Here is a 19761-nt window from a genome sequence, read left to right as displayed (position 1 = left end):
GGTCCAAAGTCCTGTGCCCCAACTCAAGCACCATGGGTCAGCATCTTGTGTCCTAACTTGAATGGGAATTAAGAGAGAAAAGAGAAAAATTCTAGGGAAAAGTGGGGTGCACTCTTCCAATTCAGCCAGATCTAGAAACTCTACCAGGCTTCAGGGCCATAAGCGAAGGTGTCGACCGCTAGCCAGCTGACCAAGTATCCCGGGAATTCCCCAGCTGAGAAGAAAGGCAAGAAAGAGGGTGTGGCTTATGTACTTTGGTATTTAGAAAGCAGGAAAGGGAGGAGTGGGGCGGAGGGATGAAAGGGGAGGGAGGGAGAGTTGGAGCCACCAGCCTTTGCCTTTGCAGCATTAGATTCCTGGGGGAGTTTCTTTGGGGCCCACTGTGCAGATATTCTAAGTGAAGGGGGAGCACTAAAGTTTCTGGAATGTCTCCTCTCCTGCAGGGGACACTACAGCCCAATTCCCGTCTGGAGGCCCCAGGTCCAGCGCATTGCACCTGCGCTGGCATCCTCTCCCCCCCCCCCCCTCACCGGCTTCACCAGATGCCAAGGAATGCCAGGGAACTTGTCCCAGTGAGCACAGAAATGAAAACGGAGGCTATAGTAGGAACTGCCAAGCAAAGGCTCAATTAGAAATGGGGCTGAGGAAACCCAGGCCGCTGCAGACGGTGTCACCGGGCAGTTGGAGGGGGCAGGGATTTGTTAGGAGGATGGTGCTCTGTGAACTTTCTTCCTCATGGTGGGACTTTCCTGTGTAAGACAGGTCAATGGCCAGTTTGTCTGGGTAGTCATCATAACATTGTCCTGTAGCTGCTCGGGTTTTCCCTGTGATAAGTCATAAGGAAGTGAGGGACAGCAGTGTTCATACATTGTTTAATAAGTGAGAGAGAAACTCAATGGTTAATGGGCTTGGTAGATTAAGGGAGTGTGAACTTCACCTCTTGTCCCTGCAAGAGGTTGCTATTTTATCACTACTTAGAAAGTTTTGATGTAGCATCAAGAAGACTACCCGAAAGCTGAGGCAGGAGGATACAGTGATTTCAAGATGTAGTGTAATGTAAATGTAACTCCATTACAGTCATTTCCTATAAAAGAAGCCAATATGTAGCAAGCTTATTTCTATTTTTAGAGATCTGCTATTTATTTATTTATTTATTTATTTGATTTTTCGAGACAGGGTTTCTTTTCTTTTTTCGAGACAAGGTTTCTCTGTGTAGCTTTGGAGTCAGTTCTGGAACTCACTCTGTAACCCAGGGTGGCCTTGAACTCAGAGATCTGCCTGCCTCTGCCTCCCAAGTGCTGGGATTAAAGTTGTGCGTACCACCACCGTGCGCATTTCTTTGCTGGAACTCACTGGGTAGATAAGGATGGCCTTGAACTCACAGAGATCCACCCTGGCAAGATTTTTTTTTTAATTTTAAATGTAAGAGTGTTTTGCTTGCATGTATGTTATGTGTGCCGTGTTTGTGTAGTGCTTGCCAAAGCCAGAAGATGGCATTTGATTTCCCAAAACTAGAGCTATATATGGTGGATGCTGGGAACAATATCTGGGTCCTCTGCAAGAGAAGTCCATGCTCTTAACTGCTGAGTCATTTCTCCAGCCCCTACTTATTGTTTTCAAGTTACATTTTATTATTACATTATTAATATAATAATGTAATTATTATATTATTAATACTATAATATAATATATTAATAATACAACAATAATAATAACAATAATAACAATAATAATAAATTGTTGTGCTCCTATAATTCCAGCCAGCACTGGGAGGTAGTGAGGCAGGAGGAATGGAAGTTCAGAGTTATCCTCAATTACGTAGTGAATTCAAGGCTAACCTTGAATGATCAGAGTAGTCATCCTATAAGCACACTGAGCCCCGAGTATTTCTGAGAGGCACAGGGACAAGTTGAGCCCGGAGAAGAAACAAGGCAAAAGCTGCCTCTTGGAAATATGAAGCCTTGTCTCCTGGGCTTCCCATGGTTCGTTTCTGGATTTAATAAAAACAGAAACAAATATAAATTTGATAGCTCAACATAGCCAGGTGTTATGACTGCTCCCTGTCCTGTGGGTCAGGAATCCAGGCTGAAGTGGCTGGAGGAGGCTCTGCCATTTGTCTGCTGTGCAGAGATGGCGGCTGGTCTGGGTGAGTAACAGTAACACAAACCATGGCTTGTGACATTTACCTAATGCTTAGAGGCTTCATGAGAAATACAGTGGTCTACACAGTGCTTTGTTGCAAGAAACACACGGTTTTGTTTTTCACCCATTGACTTTGATGTGTCATGTAAAGTGGGAACAAAAAGAGAAAGGCCTGTTACTTCCACCTGGAACTGGAGGTGCACCTGCCAGTTCCCAAATAACCATGCTGAGACTTAATATTGATTACAAACTATTTGGCCAATGACTCAGGCTTATTATTAAATAGCTCTTACAACTAAATTGACCCATTTCTATTAGTCTATATTTTACCACAAGGCTCAAGGCTTGTTACCTCATATCTTGCTTCCCTGGTGACAGCTGGGATCTTTCTGACTCCACTTTCTTTCTTCCTATCTCTGCTTGGATTTTCTGCCTAGCTATATTCTAGCTGGCTATTGGCCAAATCAACTTCTTTATTAACCAATAGTAATAAGCTATTGTAACTAAAAACAACACCAAAAAAACAAACAAAACAAACAAAAAAACAGCACACGAGAAAGATGCCATGCAACAGGGCTCACGTGGAGGAATTTTTTTATTGTGCAAAAGGGAATGGGAAAAAGAGGGGTACTGGCACCAGGTGTCCCCCTCTACCACAGTCTGCCTCATTCATCTGAAGCAAGTTCTCTCCCTGAACTTGCAGCTCGTGTTTTCAGCTAGGCTGGCAGCCAGCAAGGCCCAGCTCTCCTCTGTCCATTCCCTTAAGTGCTGGCCTTAAGGCCTGCGCAGGTCCACAGCAGGCTTGTTAAGGAAGTGGATGCTGGGACCTGAGCTGCAGTCCTCATGCATGCACAGCTTGCCTGCACACACCTCGTACCTGCTGAGCTATTTCCCCACTCCCCACCCCACCTCTTTTTGATCCAAGGTCTTGCTATGCACCTTGGCCCTCCTGGAACTCACTACACAGACCAGGCCGCCCTCAAACTTACAAGGTCATCTTTATCTGGCTCCCAGCTGCTGAGATGACAGAACTGTACCCACATATCCAGCTTGAACTTGACCTTCAAAGGATCTAGTCCAATAGATGTTCACAGAAAAGGGGGGAGCTTGAGCTTCAGCGAAAATGCCTCCCAGGGAGCATGCGCAGGATTTCCTACCTGTTCTATAACCCCCTGAAAATTTAGGTCCCCCCCAAAAGATGGACTTTTCTCTAGCTCAGACTTGAATAAACCAGTCTGCCTCACCAATATCTAGCATATATCTGTCTTTTTATTACTTATTTTTGAGGTAGCTCTCCAAATAGTAGAACTTAGGGTGCCTTGGTCTCCTCACATGGTCTGCCCTTTGAAAGTCTCCCCACATTTATTTAGCACCTGCTTCACTTCTTCACTGTAGTTATAGTAATTGTGACCCACCACATGGATGCTGGGAACCTTGGTTGTCTGGAGGAGCAGACAGTGCTCTTACCAGCAAGCCACCTTTCCAGACCTTACTGTTCATTTTTACTTATGTATATGTTTGCATGTGCATTTCTATATGTGCACCATACAGAAGCAGGGAGAGGGCATTGGATCCCTTGAAGCTGGTGTTACAGATGGCGTGACTGCTTGTTGTGGGTGCTCTGAACTCAGGTCCTCTGGAAGTGCACTAAATGCCTTCCTGCTGATCCACCTCTTGGGCCCTCTATGTCCTCTGAAAGGCTAAGACTGGGGTGGAGCTTTTCCTACTTCTTTCCATTGGTCAGAAGAAGTCACAGCACTAGCATAGCTGCAAGAAAAGAAATGGGAGAAATGAAAGGCACATGTAATGAGGTGGGGTGGTGATAGTGGCCACTTTGGCCACCTTCCACACACAGTGAGCAGGGGAGCCATTTTGAGAAGAGAAACACAGGATGCTTTAGTGAGTCCTTAGTCACTGGTTGAGGGAACTATTTTGGAAGCAACACTGAAGTGCAACACTAAAAGAACTCCTCCATCTCAACTCTAAGAGAAGCTACTCTAGCTTAGGGTCAGGGAACTAAAAGAAAATTTAAAAAAATCTTAAAAGGAGAGAGCCCCAGGCTGATCTAGAATCCCCTGAGCCTTCTGCCCCAGACACCTGAGAGCTAGGATTGCAGTGTACACCACCACATCAGGGAGAGTGGGATAACAGTGTACATACCACATCTGGGAGAGCTGGAATTGCAGTGCACACACCACATCTGGAAGAGCTAGGATAGCAGAATACACCACATCTGGAAGAGCTGGGATAGCACTGTACATGCTACATTTGGGAAAGCAGGGATAGCAGTGTACACCACTGCATCTGGGAGAGCTGGGATTGCAGTGAACACCACTGCACCTGAAAGAGCTGTGATAGCAGTGTACACAGCACATCTAGGAGAGCAGGGATAGCAGTGTACACCACTGCATCTGAGAGAACTGGGACTACAGTGAACACCACTGCATCTGGGAGAGCTGGGACAGCAGTGCACACACCACATCTGGGAGAGCTGAGATTGCAGTGAACACGCCACATTTGGGAGAGTTGAGGTAGCAGTGCATGCACCACATCTGGGAGAGCTGGGACAGCAGTGAACACGCCACATCTGGGGGAGTTGGGATTGTAGTGTACACCATCACATCTGGGAAAACTGGGATAGCAGTGTACACACCACATCTGGGAGAGCTGGGACAGCAGTGCACACACCACATCTGGGAGAGCTGGGACAGCAGTGTACACACCACATCTGGGAGAGCTGGGATAGCAGTGCACACCACTGCATCTGGCTAAGAAAAGACAAATGTCATCAATGGCAGGCACAGAGACATAGCTCCGAGCTGTCACTCACAGCAGCCCCCAAGTTCTCTTCAGAAAGCTCCATTCAAGAAAACCTAGAATTCTTAGCTGAAAAGAACTTCAGGATAATCAAGTATGAAGCAGAGTTAGGACTCATTAAGACCACTCCTCTCCATACCCATCTGAGACAGGGTTTCACTGTGTAACCCTAGCTGCCCTGGAATTTGCTCTGTAGACCAGGCTGGCCTTGAACTCAAAGGTCCACCTGCCTCTGCCTCCTGAGTGAGGACACTTAAGGCATACACTACTGTGGCCATATCATTAAGACCTCTCTCTCTCTCTCTCTCTCTCTCTCTCTCTCTCTCTCTCTCTCTGTCTCTCTCTCTCTCTCTCTGTCTCTCTCTCTGTCTCTCTCTCTCTCTCTCTCTCTCTGTCTCTCTCTCTCTCTCTCTCTGTCTCTCTCTCTCTCTCTCTGTCTCTCTCTCTCTGTCTCTCTCTCTCTCTCTCTGTCTCTCTCTCTGTCTCTCTCTCTCTCTGTCTCTCTCTCTCTCTCTCTCTCTCTCTCTCTCTCTCTCTCTCTCTCTCTCTCTCACAGAGATCCACCTGGCTCTGCCTCCCGAGTGCTGGGATTAAAGGCACGCGCCACCGCCGCTTGGCTCATTACGACATTCTAAACATAGATTTTAGGCTAAGGGACAACAGATACCAGGGAAGACAGTAGGGAAAGCTGTTTACTGCTCCCCATGACCTGCTCAGCCTGCTTTCTTGTATACTCCAGGACCACTCTGCCCTGGGGTGACATTGCCCACAGTGGCCACATCAATTATTAAGCAAGAAAATGCCACAGACTTGTCTCCAGGCCAGTCTTCTCAACATTTACTCTCCCCAGATGTCCCTGGCCTGTGTCAAGTTGATACACGCTGCATTGAGTCACTTCATTGTTTAGAGTGGTCACAGACGGGGCCTTTACAGTGGTCACAGACGGGGCCTTTACAGTGGTCACAGACGGGGACATGGTGGGTTTTCAGGCTGTTATCCTCAGTTGCTAAGAAACCTTAAGAAGCTCACAGGTGGCTGGCTCCTGAGAGCACGTGACAGGGTTGTAGTTGGTAAGGTGAAAGTCTAGATCCTGGCTGCACAGCGGTAGAACAACTTCCCTGTAAACAAAGGAAATTTAATTGTTCTTGTTTGTGCAATTGAAGATAATAATTGGGAAGGAATGGGGCCCTACTCAGGTACTATACAATCAGGGCTTATCCTTGCTATTATTATTCCTTGCTATTTAACATAAAATATGTAGGTAGGGAAGGAGAAGGCCTCTACGCTGGCGGTATTCATAGCGATTGCTGGATTGGTTCCTGCTTCGTCAGTTAGAGGCTGTGAACTAAGTTTCCAGAGGGGGAAATCCTACTTCAAGGATTCTACAAGGCTCACGACTGACTAGAACTTCTAGGATTATGGAGAGTTGGAAGGTTACAGATTCAGAGACTAATTACCTCGGGCAATCTTCCAATCTTCGGCTGCCGTAATAGCCATTCTTTATCTCAGGGCGGCACACGCTTGGTTTCCCAGCACTTGAGAGGCAGAGGCTACAGGATCAGAAGGTCAAGGAAATCAACTTCAAAGTGAGTTTGAGGCCAGTTTGAGCTATATGATGAGAGCCTGTCTCAAAAAACAAAACAGAAGCAGTAATAACAAAAATAGCCACTTATTATCCACTTTTATGTCTGACCCAACTCCCATTTTCACTATTAACTGAGTTCTACCAATTGGATTACTATTTTGTTCTGGACATATTTTTAGAAAATGTTTTAGATTTATTTTGCTTTATTTAAAGACAGAGGCAAGAGGATCCCTGTGAGTTGGAGGCCAACCTGTTCTACATACCGAGTTCTAAACCAGTCAGGTCTACATAGGGAGATCCTGTCTTAAAAAATAAAAGTTAAATCAGATGGTGATTAAAGGGTGCATGCTTTTAATCCCAGCACGCAGGAGGCAGAGGCAGGTGAATCTCTACAAGTTTGAGGCCAGTCTGGTCTATGGAGTGAGTTCCAGGACAGTCAAGGCTACACAGAGAAACCATGTCTTGGAAAACAAACGAAAGTTAAGCTATAACAAATGAAAAGCTCCGGGAAACCCTCCAGCCTGCTCAGACTTCTGCCTACCTTTCGGTAACTTTGATTCTTGACCTTACAAAGGGTACCTAAAGCTTTAGGTTAGCTCCTTTCCTCCAGACATACAAAAGCAATCAGTCTCCAGGAGCAACAACACCCATGATGTTGTGCTTCTCTTCACAGTCAAAACTGAGCATATTTGCCTGGTGGTAGTGGCGCACGCCTTTAATCCCTGTACTTGGGAGGCAGAAACAGGCGGATCTCTGTGAGTTCGAGGAGGCCAGCCTGGTCTACAGAGCAAGTTACAGGATCGGTTCCAAAGCCACAGAAAAACCCTGTCTCAAAAAAGAAGGAGGAGGAAGAGGAGGAGGAGGAGGAGGAGGGGGAGGAGGAGGAGGAGGAGAAAAAGAAAAAAGAAAAAAGAAAAAGAGAGAAAGGAAAAAAAAACCCTGAGCACATTTCTGTTAGAGCCAAAAGAGACCTCTCTGGAGGTGTAGCTACTGGGCTAGCAATTCTAGAGAAGAATGCATCTGTTAAAAACAAGAAACAAGCTACATAGTGATTTTCAGGCGGGCCCAGGCTATCTTAGAATAAATAAAATAATAAACATTAAAGTTAAAAAGGATGAATATTCAAAAATAGAAGAATCTGTGATTGATTTGGCTGTGTCCACAAATCCTGTGAAGTCCTGGGGCTGGAGAAATGGCTCAGTTAAGAACATTTACTGCTCCTGTAGAGGACTTGGGTTCAGTTCCCCGCACTCTCATGGTGGCTCACAATATCTGTATTCCGATTTCAGGGCATATGATGGCCTCTGTGGGCACCGCATGCAGGTCGTACATAGACACACAGGCAAAAACACATACACATAAAATAAAAAAAAAGTTATAAAACCTCTGAAATCTCGATTTCTCCTAAGTTTGGGGCCTTCCTTCCGCCCCTGTCACCGTAAGACCTGGATCGAGAGAGAACAGCGGTTTTGTGGGGGAAGAAACTGAAACGATCCCATGTAGCCATTTGGTTTCTTTATAAAGTGCACCTCTCCAAACTGGAATCTGTTGTAAAGCCAAGAAAACAGGACAAATAAAATTCTATATTATGATTATCATTATCAGTATTATTGAGAGAGTCGTGTCTTCCAGGCTCACCTCAGCCTTTCTATCCAGCCGAGGATGACTGACCTTCCTGCTGCCTGAGCTAGGGGAACCAGCCTTCCTAGTGTATGGGCACGTAAACATTTGCCTTCTGTGTGAACAAAACATGATACTTAGTTAACAGGGGGAACTATGAACTGACATTCCCAGGAAAGAAAAGCCACTCCTATGTTAAAGATTCTCCAAGATGATGACTAATTAGAATTTATGGAGATTGGGGGGTGTTAAAGATCCAGGATAATTATCTGATCTCTTAATGGCTCTTAATAGTCGTTCATTGCCCAGACCTGGGTCTGATCTGCTGTCCTCATCGCTATCAGATAAGACACCTGGCGTGTGCTCTTAGCATTAACTTCCACCAACCCCAAAGCTAAGGGTGTCATCAGATAGCATCATGGGTTGACATCTCTGCTCTGCTGCCACCTACCTGCCTGATCTTTTTGTCTATGTATTTAGGAAAATGCCTTGCTTCATGACTTTTTTTTTAATTCTCTATAACAATCTCCTAACATCACATCTACGTTGGGACATGGTATTTGTGGTGACCTTTGCTCCTGGGCTATGGCCACTTATGTTTGGCTCGAGGATAAACTATCTTTTATTCCCTTTGAGATGAGAAACACATTTTGTGTCTGCAGGGGCTCCGCTAGGGAAATGAGGGGTGTGAAGGGCTTCTGGCGGTAAAACTAGGGATGTTGGTGGCCCTCTTAAGGGGAGCAGCTATGGCTGTGGCCACCAGGTGGCAGCATGGAGGTGGTTTTTGGCGTTTGTGACTGAAAATGGAGTCCTGAATTTTCCTTGAACAAAAAGAATGAGAGGAACTGGAGGCCACTGCCAACAGACCGTCTGGGTCCCACCACTGAGTCCCACGTGGGGGGAACAGCCAACAGACCGTCTGGGTCCCACCACTGAGTCCCACGTGGGGGGAACAGCCAACAGACCATCTGGGTCCCACCACCACTGAGTCCCACGTGGGGGGAACACATGGTAAATGCCTAGGTGGTAGGATATCGGGGGTGGGGGGAATCAATCACTCTCTTGAGCAAATAGTAAGCAGGGGGATTCTTTAAAAATATACCCTGTGATTTTGAACCAGTTGCTTCAGATTTCCCCAAGAAACATACAGGGGTATCAGAATATTCTCCTCAGGGGGGCGCAAACAGCGGAATCCTACTCTGCAATCAAAAGGAGCTATTGCCATGTGGATTACCTTCGATGAACCCCAAAGGCATTATGCTGAGTGGAAGGGAGCATGCTCAAAAGGTTATGGCTGTAATGTTCCCATTTCTGTGACCATCTTGAGAAGACAAAACTACGATGATGGAGATGATGGTGCCAGAGCTCAGGCTGGGGAGGTCTGATGACAGATGCACAGCACAAGGCTGGAGGGACGGCTCAGCCGTTAAGAGTGTCTACTGTTCTCACAGAGGGCCCAAGACTAGGATCCACGTATGGCAGCTTACAACTGTTAGATCCAAAGGAGACGCCAATTCTCCAAACTCCAAGGCCGTTAGATATCCAGAAATGGACTCAATCTGGACTATGGAGGATTTCTGGCCGTTAAATAAAAGCCAGCGTTCCTCAGGAACTTGTGAAGCTGGTACCCTCTATCAGCTTTGTTAAGCTGTAGCTAGTTGGGTAAACTGAGTTATAAAAGAAACTGATATTCTATAAGGGGACATCATGAAAGGATTAGAAAAGGAAGGCTCCCAGGCTCTCTGTGGACTGTATTTATGGTTTAAACTTTTATTTTGATGCTAAAGGATCATCAGTTCAAAATTTTAAGGCTCAGACTTAACAGGGATAAAACTGTAAAATAATAATCTTTTAAAAGCTACTCACTTGTTGTAAACTGTAAAAGATAAATTTTTAAAAAGCAAGTTAATGGTCAGTCACCTTACAAATGATCAAATGCTTTAATGTGCTCAGAACAATGCTGGTAGTCATGCTAAGTACAGATGTAATTCACATACAGGGACAAGGTCTATTTAGCCTTCTTTATACGCTATCACATTGGATTTCATGGTCTGAGTTGATGAGGATGACCGACCAGGTCTCTTCGTGTGGTAGACTTTAGTCAACCAGCTGCACCTCTTTCTATCCACACACTAAATTCCACAGGTTTCCAGAGGACCTAGAAGCTGGTCATTTCCAGTCTCGCCATCGAGGAGGCGGCTCATCTCTCAGGAGGATTCTAGGTGTCACAGGAAGAGACAGGCTGTGCAGACATTAAGAAATTGTTCCACCTACAGAAGGAAGTAAACTATAGGATAGGACACTAGCACTTGAGATACTTCGGCCATGGTATGAGAATGAGTGACGGCAGATACCCGAAGACAGCACTGCTTGGAGGATGCACTGGATAAGGCGAAGAAGAAGGCCCAAAAAATGCTGGACAGACAGCATAAAGGAAGACTGTGGGACCTTGGGTATGGCAATAACACACGCATCTAGGACTGTCCAGGACCAGGAACAACTGGAGAACCATAAACGGGCTGCCCATGGATGCTTACAAGCATTGCCGGCATAAATATAAATGTGATATTCTATCACGGGTAAGCCTGAGGCAAGTAACTAGAAACAAGGGCGGTTTGTTTAAAATCAAGTATACTTCATAGGTTAGATGATGGCCTTCAAGCTCCTTAAGAGAGATCCGCTGAATATGGCATTTAAGGTGTTTAACGAAAAGGCTTCCCTGATGGACAAAATACCAGCTTCTGGTAGCAGCAGCTGAGGCTATCTCCAAAGAAGACAGGCAGTAATAAACTCTGCCTGGATTGTCAATGTTGACCACTGGGCAAAGAGCTACCCCATTCCATGTCCACCACCAGGGCCCCCCACCAAACTGTGGGCATTGTTGGACGGACTCCCCTACTCTACCTCACCAAGGTAGGTCAGTTTTCCCAAGTTCCTTCTCCAAGGAAAATTTCTCAGACCCTCCAGGTCTGGCAGTCAAAGGCTGTTGCTGCCCCGTGTGGCATCTGAAGACCAATGAACTCTGCCCCAGCTGAGATCACCATGGCAGAGCCCAGGGTGATAAATCCCTATCATTTTAGCTGATACATAGGCCAGTGGACTATCCTTTCCCCTTAACTTCCTCCTTCTCGGATCTCAGAGGGTGTTGATGGCTAGCCCTGGCTTTCTTAGTTTAGCAGCGGCAAGCTGACCTTAGCCAGTTCTTCCAAATCTACAGCTGCCGGGTCAGTCCGTCTCATATGTAGACCAGCGGGCCTTGCTTTTCTAGAGCTGCTAGGTCTCCTGATGAGGAAGGCAGACTCATAGACAGGTTCACCCACAGACAGGCTTCACACTGGAAGAGAGAAACTCACAAAACTTCAGTGTGAAAAACAAACTAAGCTATCACACTACTATTAATAACTAAATTTGCCGGGCGAGGGCGGCACACACCTTTAATCCCAGCACTTGGGAGACAGAGGCAGGCGGATCTCTGTGAGTTTGAGGCCAGCTTGGTTTATAGAGGGAGCTCCAGGACAGTCAAGGCTACATAGAGAAACCTTTTCTCAAGAAAAAAAAAGTTTATGTTTTACTATTCCTTTACTTAAAAGGATTTGCATTTCTATGGCTGTTCTCAATAATCAACCACCTATGTCTTATGGAAAATAACTAGATAGGAAAAAAAGGGCTTAAAGTTTATGTAAATTATAAGGGTGTAAGGAAGTAATTTAAGGTGTATAAACACAAGTTACAAAGTTCTAAGGACGTGATTTAAGGTACGTGAAAGACAAAACTTAAAGCTGATACAGGATATCCAGACTTCGAAAGTTCAGAGTCTTAAACATTAATCAACACAGTTCTGATAAATTATTAATTCAGTGCTGATAAAATACTGGCTATTGTAATAGTCACAGGCTCAAAAATTTAAATTTTCTTTGGTTGATTTATAAATATTGACTTAAAAGTGCTTCTAATTGTGCTGAAAACATCACACACACAAACACACGTACACACATGCACGTGTGTGCATGCATACACACACACACACACACAAAAGACTGCCCTATAAAGGGTGGGTGAGGGAAGAATGTTTAAGGACAAAAACCACAAGAAGGCCTTGAACATCTGCACAAGCAAGCAGGAGCTGTTCTGCTCTACTAAGATAAGGTAGTCAGGACAACCTCAAAATAGTCCTCGAATGTCTGCACAAGCAGGTTACAGAAGCCAAAAAAATAAAAATAAATAAAAAACAAAAAACCAAAAACCAGTCCCATCACAACCAAACAGACGGTAACAGCTATCCATTTCTGAGTGGGGATCGCTGAGTCAGGGTTAACTGGGAACTTGCCTTCCAGAGACTGGGGTCAGAGACAGACAGCTATTAGGTACCAGGTACCTAGCATAAAACAGAGTTTTGTTTTTTGTCACCACACACCCAAGATAAAGGTTTTCCCCTAAGCTCTTGAGCTTTCCCTTCTGTCCCCTGTCCCAGCCGACTTCTACTCCGCTGACCAACACCATCCAGGAGTCTATTAGGACCCAAACTGCTCCCAAACAGCAGCAACATGCCAGCCCCAGGTGGTCTTGCAGAATCAAGGATCCCTGGATTTGCTGAAAATCCGATGTAAACCAGTCTGGCCAGGTGCAAGAAGGGCTTAAAGACTTCGACGGGACGGCAGCAACTCTACTCAACGGTCGATCTGCAGGGGTCAACTCTTTCGCAGAGCTCAAGAGCTCTCATTTTGGTCTCCTTTGGGCACCTGACTCTGCTTGGCCCACTGATTTCTGTACTCCTTGTAGTAATGATCAGTCCCGGTCTATTCAGGTCCTTGCAGGAGAGGACATTACCCAGTGGTCGGTAAAGCAGACATGCTGATGTAATTTCCTTGGGTCTCCTACCGTCGCCTCCTGCTTCAGCCGCTGTTTTCATCAGCATTCCAGGCTGGTTCAAAACAGATTGCAGGTCGCTACCCACCAGCTGGTCCTGCCGAACCTGGGCAGCAAACCGGATGTACCCTGCCATCGCCTGACTCCCTTCCCTAGTCTTGGCCTTTGACCGGATTTCCAGCCTTCCTGGGCCCTGACAATGATATCCTAATTTCAGCTGAGAAACAGCTATGAAAAAGATCACACTGCCCCTTATAACGACAAAAGGCTGGAATGTTAGGTCCAAAGGAGATTCCAATCCCCTAAACTCCAAACGGCAGTCTAGACATCCAGAAATGGGCTCCACCTGTACTACAGGAGGATTTCCAGCATTTCTCAGGATGTGTGAAGCTGGTTCCTCTCTACCAGAGGAGCCACGTCCCTTCTTGCTGTTTATTACCTGTGGTTCCTATAGTACACCAAGAGCATGCTGAGTCTCCCTCAATATCGCAGGTACCTATTACTCTTCCTAAGTCCAGGCTAGCACTCAGCTGTTCTCATTTCCTCCTCTGCTAAATTCCCTCCAACTCATGAACTTCCCTGATGGTTTTGTTTCTGTTTTTGTTTTTTTGAGACAGGGTTTCTCTGTGCAGCCCTGGCTGTCCTGGACCCTTGTAGACCAGGCTGACCTCAAATTCAGAGATCTGCCTGCCTCTGCCTTTTGGGTACTGGCTTTAAAGTTGTGTATCACAATGCCTTATGTGATCTTTTATTTTTTTATTTTTTATTTTCCGAGACAGGGTTTCTCAGTGTAACAGCCCTAGCTGTCTTGAAACTAGCTCTGTACACCAGGCTGGCCTCAAACTGCCAGAGATCTGCCTGCTTCTGCCTTTTGAGTGCTGGGATTAAAGACATGTGCCACCACTGCCCGGCTGATTATTTCTTTTTTGTCCAATTACTGTCTTTTTTAGTGGTACATGCTAGACAAGATGTATTTTCTGTGCTATCAGCAAGATGAACTTCCTTTTGCCTCAGCCTCTTCCACAGCCCATGGAGAGAGACCATTTGGTTTTGTCTCCGTCTTTGGGGACTAAATGAAGATGCATGAGCTTTTTCTAAGGACATAGATTTTTTTTTAAATGCTACTTTGATGGAGGAGAGTTATCTATCTATGTTACTTTCATTGGTTAATTAATAAAGAAAACTGCCTTGGCCCTTTAAGAGAACAGAAAATTAGGTAGGCGGAATAGACAGAACAGAATTCTGGGAGAGTTGGGGAGAAGCTTCAGGCAGTCGCCATTGTGAGTCGCCATGATTCTCCTCTCCGAGATGGACGCAGGTTAAGATCTCTCCTGGTAAGCCACACCTCGTGGTGCTACACGGATTACTAAATATGGGTTAAAGGAAGATGTGAGAATTAACCAATAAGAGGCTACAGATAATGGGCCAGGCAGTGTTTAAAAGAATACAGTTTCCGTGTAATTATTTCGGGTGTAAAGCTAGCCGGCGGCCGGGTGGCGGGACGCAGCCTGCCACTCCTTCTACACTACTTAAAAAATATTATGTATTTATTTGTCTTATGTGGGGCTGGAGAGATGGTTAAGCCATTAAAGGCTAGGCTCATAACCAAAGTATTTGTCTCATGTATATGGGTGTTTTGTCTGCATGTAAGTCTGTGCACCACACATATGCAGTGCCTATGGAGGCCAGAAATGTAGCATGAATAATAAAAACCCAGAGACAGATTGGGGTTCAACCTGAAGATCAGAAAAGCAAAGCAGCCAGTCATTGCCTCTTACCTCTACCTCAGACCCAACTGGCCTCCATGAATCCTCAGAATGAGACTGAGTTGAGACCTGTCTCCTCCTGTCTTATATTCTTCTCTAGTGCTGTGATCAAAGGCGTGCACCACTACTGCCCAGCCTCTATGGCTAACTAGTATGGCTACTGGGATTAAAGGTGTGTGTCACCACTGCCTGGTCTGTATGGCAGACAAGTGTGAATATTTTACTCTCTGATCTTCAGGCAAACCTTATGTATTAAAATACAAATGAATTATCACTACACAGAAGAGGACACTGGATTCCTGGGATTAAATTACAGATGGTTGTGAGTCACCTTGTAGAGGCTGGGAATTGAACCAAGGTCCTCTGGAAGAGGAGTCAGTGTTCTTTTCTGTGAAGCCATCTCTCCAGCCTCTTAAATACTACTTCGTAGGTTCTGTAAAGAAAACGAAAGTTAGTTGGTGGAGGAGGAAATAGGAGAGGGGAAAAGAGAGGAAAAGGGAATTCTAGCATGGAGTTTACAGATTATTCGTTTCCATGGCTTACTCCTGCCAGAGGCTCAGCCTTATGCGCTCCGCTTCAAGCTTCTCTGAGAAGCAGGGGCCATCAGCAACCCAGATGGGAGGATTGGGGTCAGGGAGGTGAAGCAATTCACTTAGGGCCACACAGCTACTGAATAGTGGTGCTGGGACTGACTGAAAAGTCAACATCCGGGGACTGGAGGGATGGTTCAGCAGTTGAGAGCCCTTCTGGCTTTTGCAGAGGACCCAAGTTCAGTTCCCAGAAACCATGTGGTGGCTCAAAACCACCTGTAACTCCACTTTTGCCCTTTTCTGACCTTAATGGGCAATATGCAGTGCACATACATAAATGCAGATAAGTGGCCGGGCGGTGGTGGCGCACGCCTTTAATCCCAGCACTCGGGAGGCAGAGGCAAGCGGATCTCTGTGAGTTCGAGACCAGCCTGGTCTACAAGAGCTAGTTCCAGGACAGGCTCTAAAGCTACAGAGAAACCCTGTCTCGAAAAACAAAACAAAACAAAAAAAATGCAGATAAGTTATACATAAATTAAAAAAATAAAAATAAGTAAAGTCAGTACCCAAAGAACCTGTGACACCCCACCCCTCCTTCCCTAGTCCCTGCCTTGGCAGCCTTGCACTGTAGACTTTCTTGCTGTCTGGACTTGATGTTTCTGTGTTCCTTTCCTTTTGACCAACAAGACTGAGGCCTTGGATGCGTACCTCAGGCTCTTCCTGCTTCTCTCTCTTGCTAACAGTCCTTGACTGCTACCCTGCTGACTCTTGCATGAAGTTTGGAAGGAATGAGTAGCTAGCCAGTATGGGTTTTGACAGACAGGGACAGTAGATGCAGATGTGGGCTTTGATGGACAGGGATAGGAGATGCAGGTATGGGCTTTGATGGACATGAGATGCAGATGTGGGCTTTGATGGACAGGAGATGCAATCTTTCTCTTTTGACCTTGTGGATCTTTTGCTTGGTATTGTAGGCAGCTGCCCTTCATCTGGATATTGTAGGAAGAAAACAGCCAAGGAAAAACACCCAGCCCCTGACTAGACCTGAAAACTGGGCCAAGTAAAAACACACTGACCATGACTTGACCCCAGGATCAGGGCTTGAAGTCACACCCATCCCAGAGCTTGCTCCAGAGTCAGACTACAAAATCCCATCAATCCCTGAGCACGGAATACCAGTTCCTGAGGTTTCTGTGCACAAAATGCCACCAATTCCTGAGCTTGCCCCAGAATCAGACAACAAAAATCCACCAATCCCAAGCATCCCTGGAAAGCTCCCTCCTCCAAGAAATCCTATATAAGCTCTGTACCTTGCTCAGTCTTCTGATGTTTCTCACCTGAGTCAGCCACCCTCCTGGATTCTCCATTCCTAATAAATCTCTTGAGTGAGGTTTGTTGTGTGGTGTGACACTTTCACCAGAGAAACTCTGCTAGCAGAGCAGAGCTGTAAGAATTTCACTGGGGAAACCCTCCCCTGCCTGAGCAAAGTTGTTACACTTGCTTTGGGGCAACCTTTCCCTGGAGCACAGCAGTCAGCTGCTACACTTAAGGTGACGTTGTGGTACTCCTTGACTCCCAACAGCCAGGATGCCGCTTCACCTGAGCCTCGCTGCTTACAGCCACGAGGGCCGGCGTCTGAGTCTGGACGCTGGTACCTGCAGCTTCACCATTGTTTCCTGCCCATCTAGCTTTCTAACGGGCTTTAATTTTTTTTTCTTTTTTAGACAGGGTCTCATGTAGCACCCTACTGGCCTTGATCTCATGTACCTATAGAAATCCTTGGATTTCTGGTCCTCCTACTTCCTCCTTCCAATTTCTGGGATAATTGTGTGAGCCCACATGTGACTCAGTTTCCATCTGGAGTCAGTTCTGACTTAGAAGTCATTTGAGCCTGCTCTGCTTGCTCCAGTATCCTTGAAGGCTGTGAGAAAGTTCTGATTAAGCCCATGGGAAAGAGCATTTTGCCCACGAGAAAAGAACACACCATCTACTAGGAAGAATACTGCTGATGCCAAACCTTAGGTTACATCCAGATAAAAGAAACTGCTTGCTCAAGGACAGGTATGGCCTTGTGGTTAGATACTGACTGACTGTCTGTACTGTGCTTCGTTCTGCTTTTCTATATAAGCAGGTGCCGAAATAAAATCGTGGCTGTCAGAAGTAAGTCCCCTGAATCTCTCCTGTGCTTTCTGTCTTGGTTTCTCTCAATCTAACAATTCTTTAGCCTCAGCGCCCCCTTCCAGGAACCCTGGCTGACTTTGTTGGAGCAGGCAGATAATGGGTACAGTTTATGCAATACTGAGGATGGAATCTGGGGCTTCATGTGCTAGGCAAGCACTTTTACCAAGTGAGCCACATCCCTCACTCTTTTGTGTGCTCATTTCCTGTAATCCATCCTTTTCTTTAAGTGCCTGAGCAATTTCATTCTTAAGAAGCCCTGGGTACCACACCGGTGCCTTGTCCTCTCAGAGGAACCTCTATGAAGGTTTATTCATTATCAAAGACTTTACTGGAGACCTGAGGAAATGGACTTGGGACAGGAAACCACATGCTGAGCACCTCAAGAGTTTCTCTTTGTCCTGCGACTTATCTGGGGGCACACAAAAGAAAAGTCTGTGCACCCTCAAAAGAAAGTAAACTGACTCACCAGTTCATGCATTATAGGGATTATGAGTGTGGGTGACTCACTGGCAGCTATGCAAAGTCCCACCCCAGGCAGGGTCTTATTGCATCTTCATCATATCTAATATTACCTACAGCTGGAATCTTGGGGTCAGGGGAGGGTCTGTGACTCTTCCTCACTTCTCCGAGGAAACTTGAGCCCAGTTACCATGACCTAGCTCTCCGTCACATTGCTCTGTTTCTGTCATTGCCACGACTACGTGTTGAGGTCTCTGTCGAGTCCCCACCGCCCGCATTTTTCATCACAACAGTGACGATCATGTCAAGTCCTAGGAAGCAGCTACGCTCTACTCCCCTTGGTATCTGGGGGCTGAGCTGCTCATCTGCTCCACATTGGTTGGGGGCCTGGCTCAGAGAGGGATAGAAATTATCTAAAGGATCATAATTATCCAATAATTCTAGCTGGGTGAGTCTTCCAGGCTACCTTGCCCATTTCCTGCGGCCATGGATTGCTTATCTCTGTGTGAAGGAGACAGAGGCAACAGAGGTTTTTGGTCCCGGTGCAAACAAGGAAAAGTGAAGCATCAAGAGGCCAAGTGGGGGGTAGAATGTGGCAAACACAGGAAGAACTAGAAAAAGCCAGAAAAGGCCGGAGGGAGGTGGGGATATTGTGAAACACCATTCCTGAGAAGAGGGGAACTAACGTCCACTCACAGCAGATAGGGAACTGGCGACAGCAAAGCAGGAATACCACTGAAGTCCAACTTGGTGAACCAAAGAATTTGATTAACGTTACTCACTGGAATATGGGTGAGGGGTTACTTACCGGAAATGACTCAAAGACAGCTGCGTCACCAAAGCCCACCCCAACGTGGGTGACAGCCCACAAACCCTGGACACTTAGAGCACACTGCACAGCCTGCGGGCGGCTCCACAGGTTGGAGAGCGTCCTTTCCAGGGGCCTCCATTGGTCTGAGCCTCTTCTGGCCGCTCAGCTCGCTTTGTTTCTTCTGTGCTGCCTGGCTGGTCTCTGCGTCTTTCCAGGTAGCTGGGATTGTCTGAGAGTCTTCTTTCCAGCCTAGCTTGTCTGAGAAGTGACTCTCAGCAGTCTTTACTATTTACTCTTGGAGAGAGAAGGAGGGACCTAGTGAATCTGGTCAGTTTCAGGAACTTCCTGAACCTTTTTTTTTTTTAAAGTTATTTATTTACTGTTTTATAGGACTTCCCTACAGGATGGAATGTTTGATCTTCCCTACAGTGATTCTCAACCTGTGGGTGTGACCATGGGGAAACACATATTTCCAGTGGTCTCAGGGACCGCCCCCCCCCCCAGCATAAGTTTATTTTGGTTGCTACTTCATAAATGTAATTTTGCTACTGAGTGGTGTCTCAGTTCCTAGGGCCATCAGAAATCCGTGTTTTCTGGAGGTCTCATCCCCCAGGTTGAGAACCACGGCCTTGGAACATCCTGTTGTTTGCCATCCTGTAAAGATCCTGTATTTTAATGAACTTCCCTCTTAGGGGTAAGGTTTCAATCTCTGAGAAAGCTTACCCAACACTCCACCCCTTCCCCGGGATCTTAAATTCTTTGTGCCCCTCTTCCCCAACGGCTCAGAGTCTTGGACGGGTGACACATACATCTGGGTATTGTCCTTTTAACTCTAGTGGAGCACTGACTCTTTGTTTCTTTTTACCGGTGTCTGCATTTCCAGAGCCTGGCTGGTTGTGAGTCTTGGTGGTGTTTTCTTTCGCTATCAAACACTAGTGAGGAAAAGGCAGAAAACGTAAATCAGGAAAACCTCCAAATGAACAG

Source organism: Arvicola amphibius, chromosome 4 (assembly GCF_903992535.2).
Source record: "Arvicola amphibius chromosome 4, mArvAmp1.2, whole genome shotgun sequence".
Taxonomy (NCBI): Eukaryota; Metazoa; Chordata; class Mammalia; order Rodentia; family Cricetidae; genus Arvicola; species Arvicola amphibius.
The sequence above is the reverse complement of the archived record's forward strand: the minus strand, read 5'-3'. Positions refer to the sequence as shown.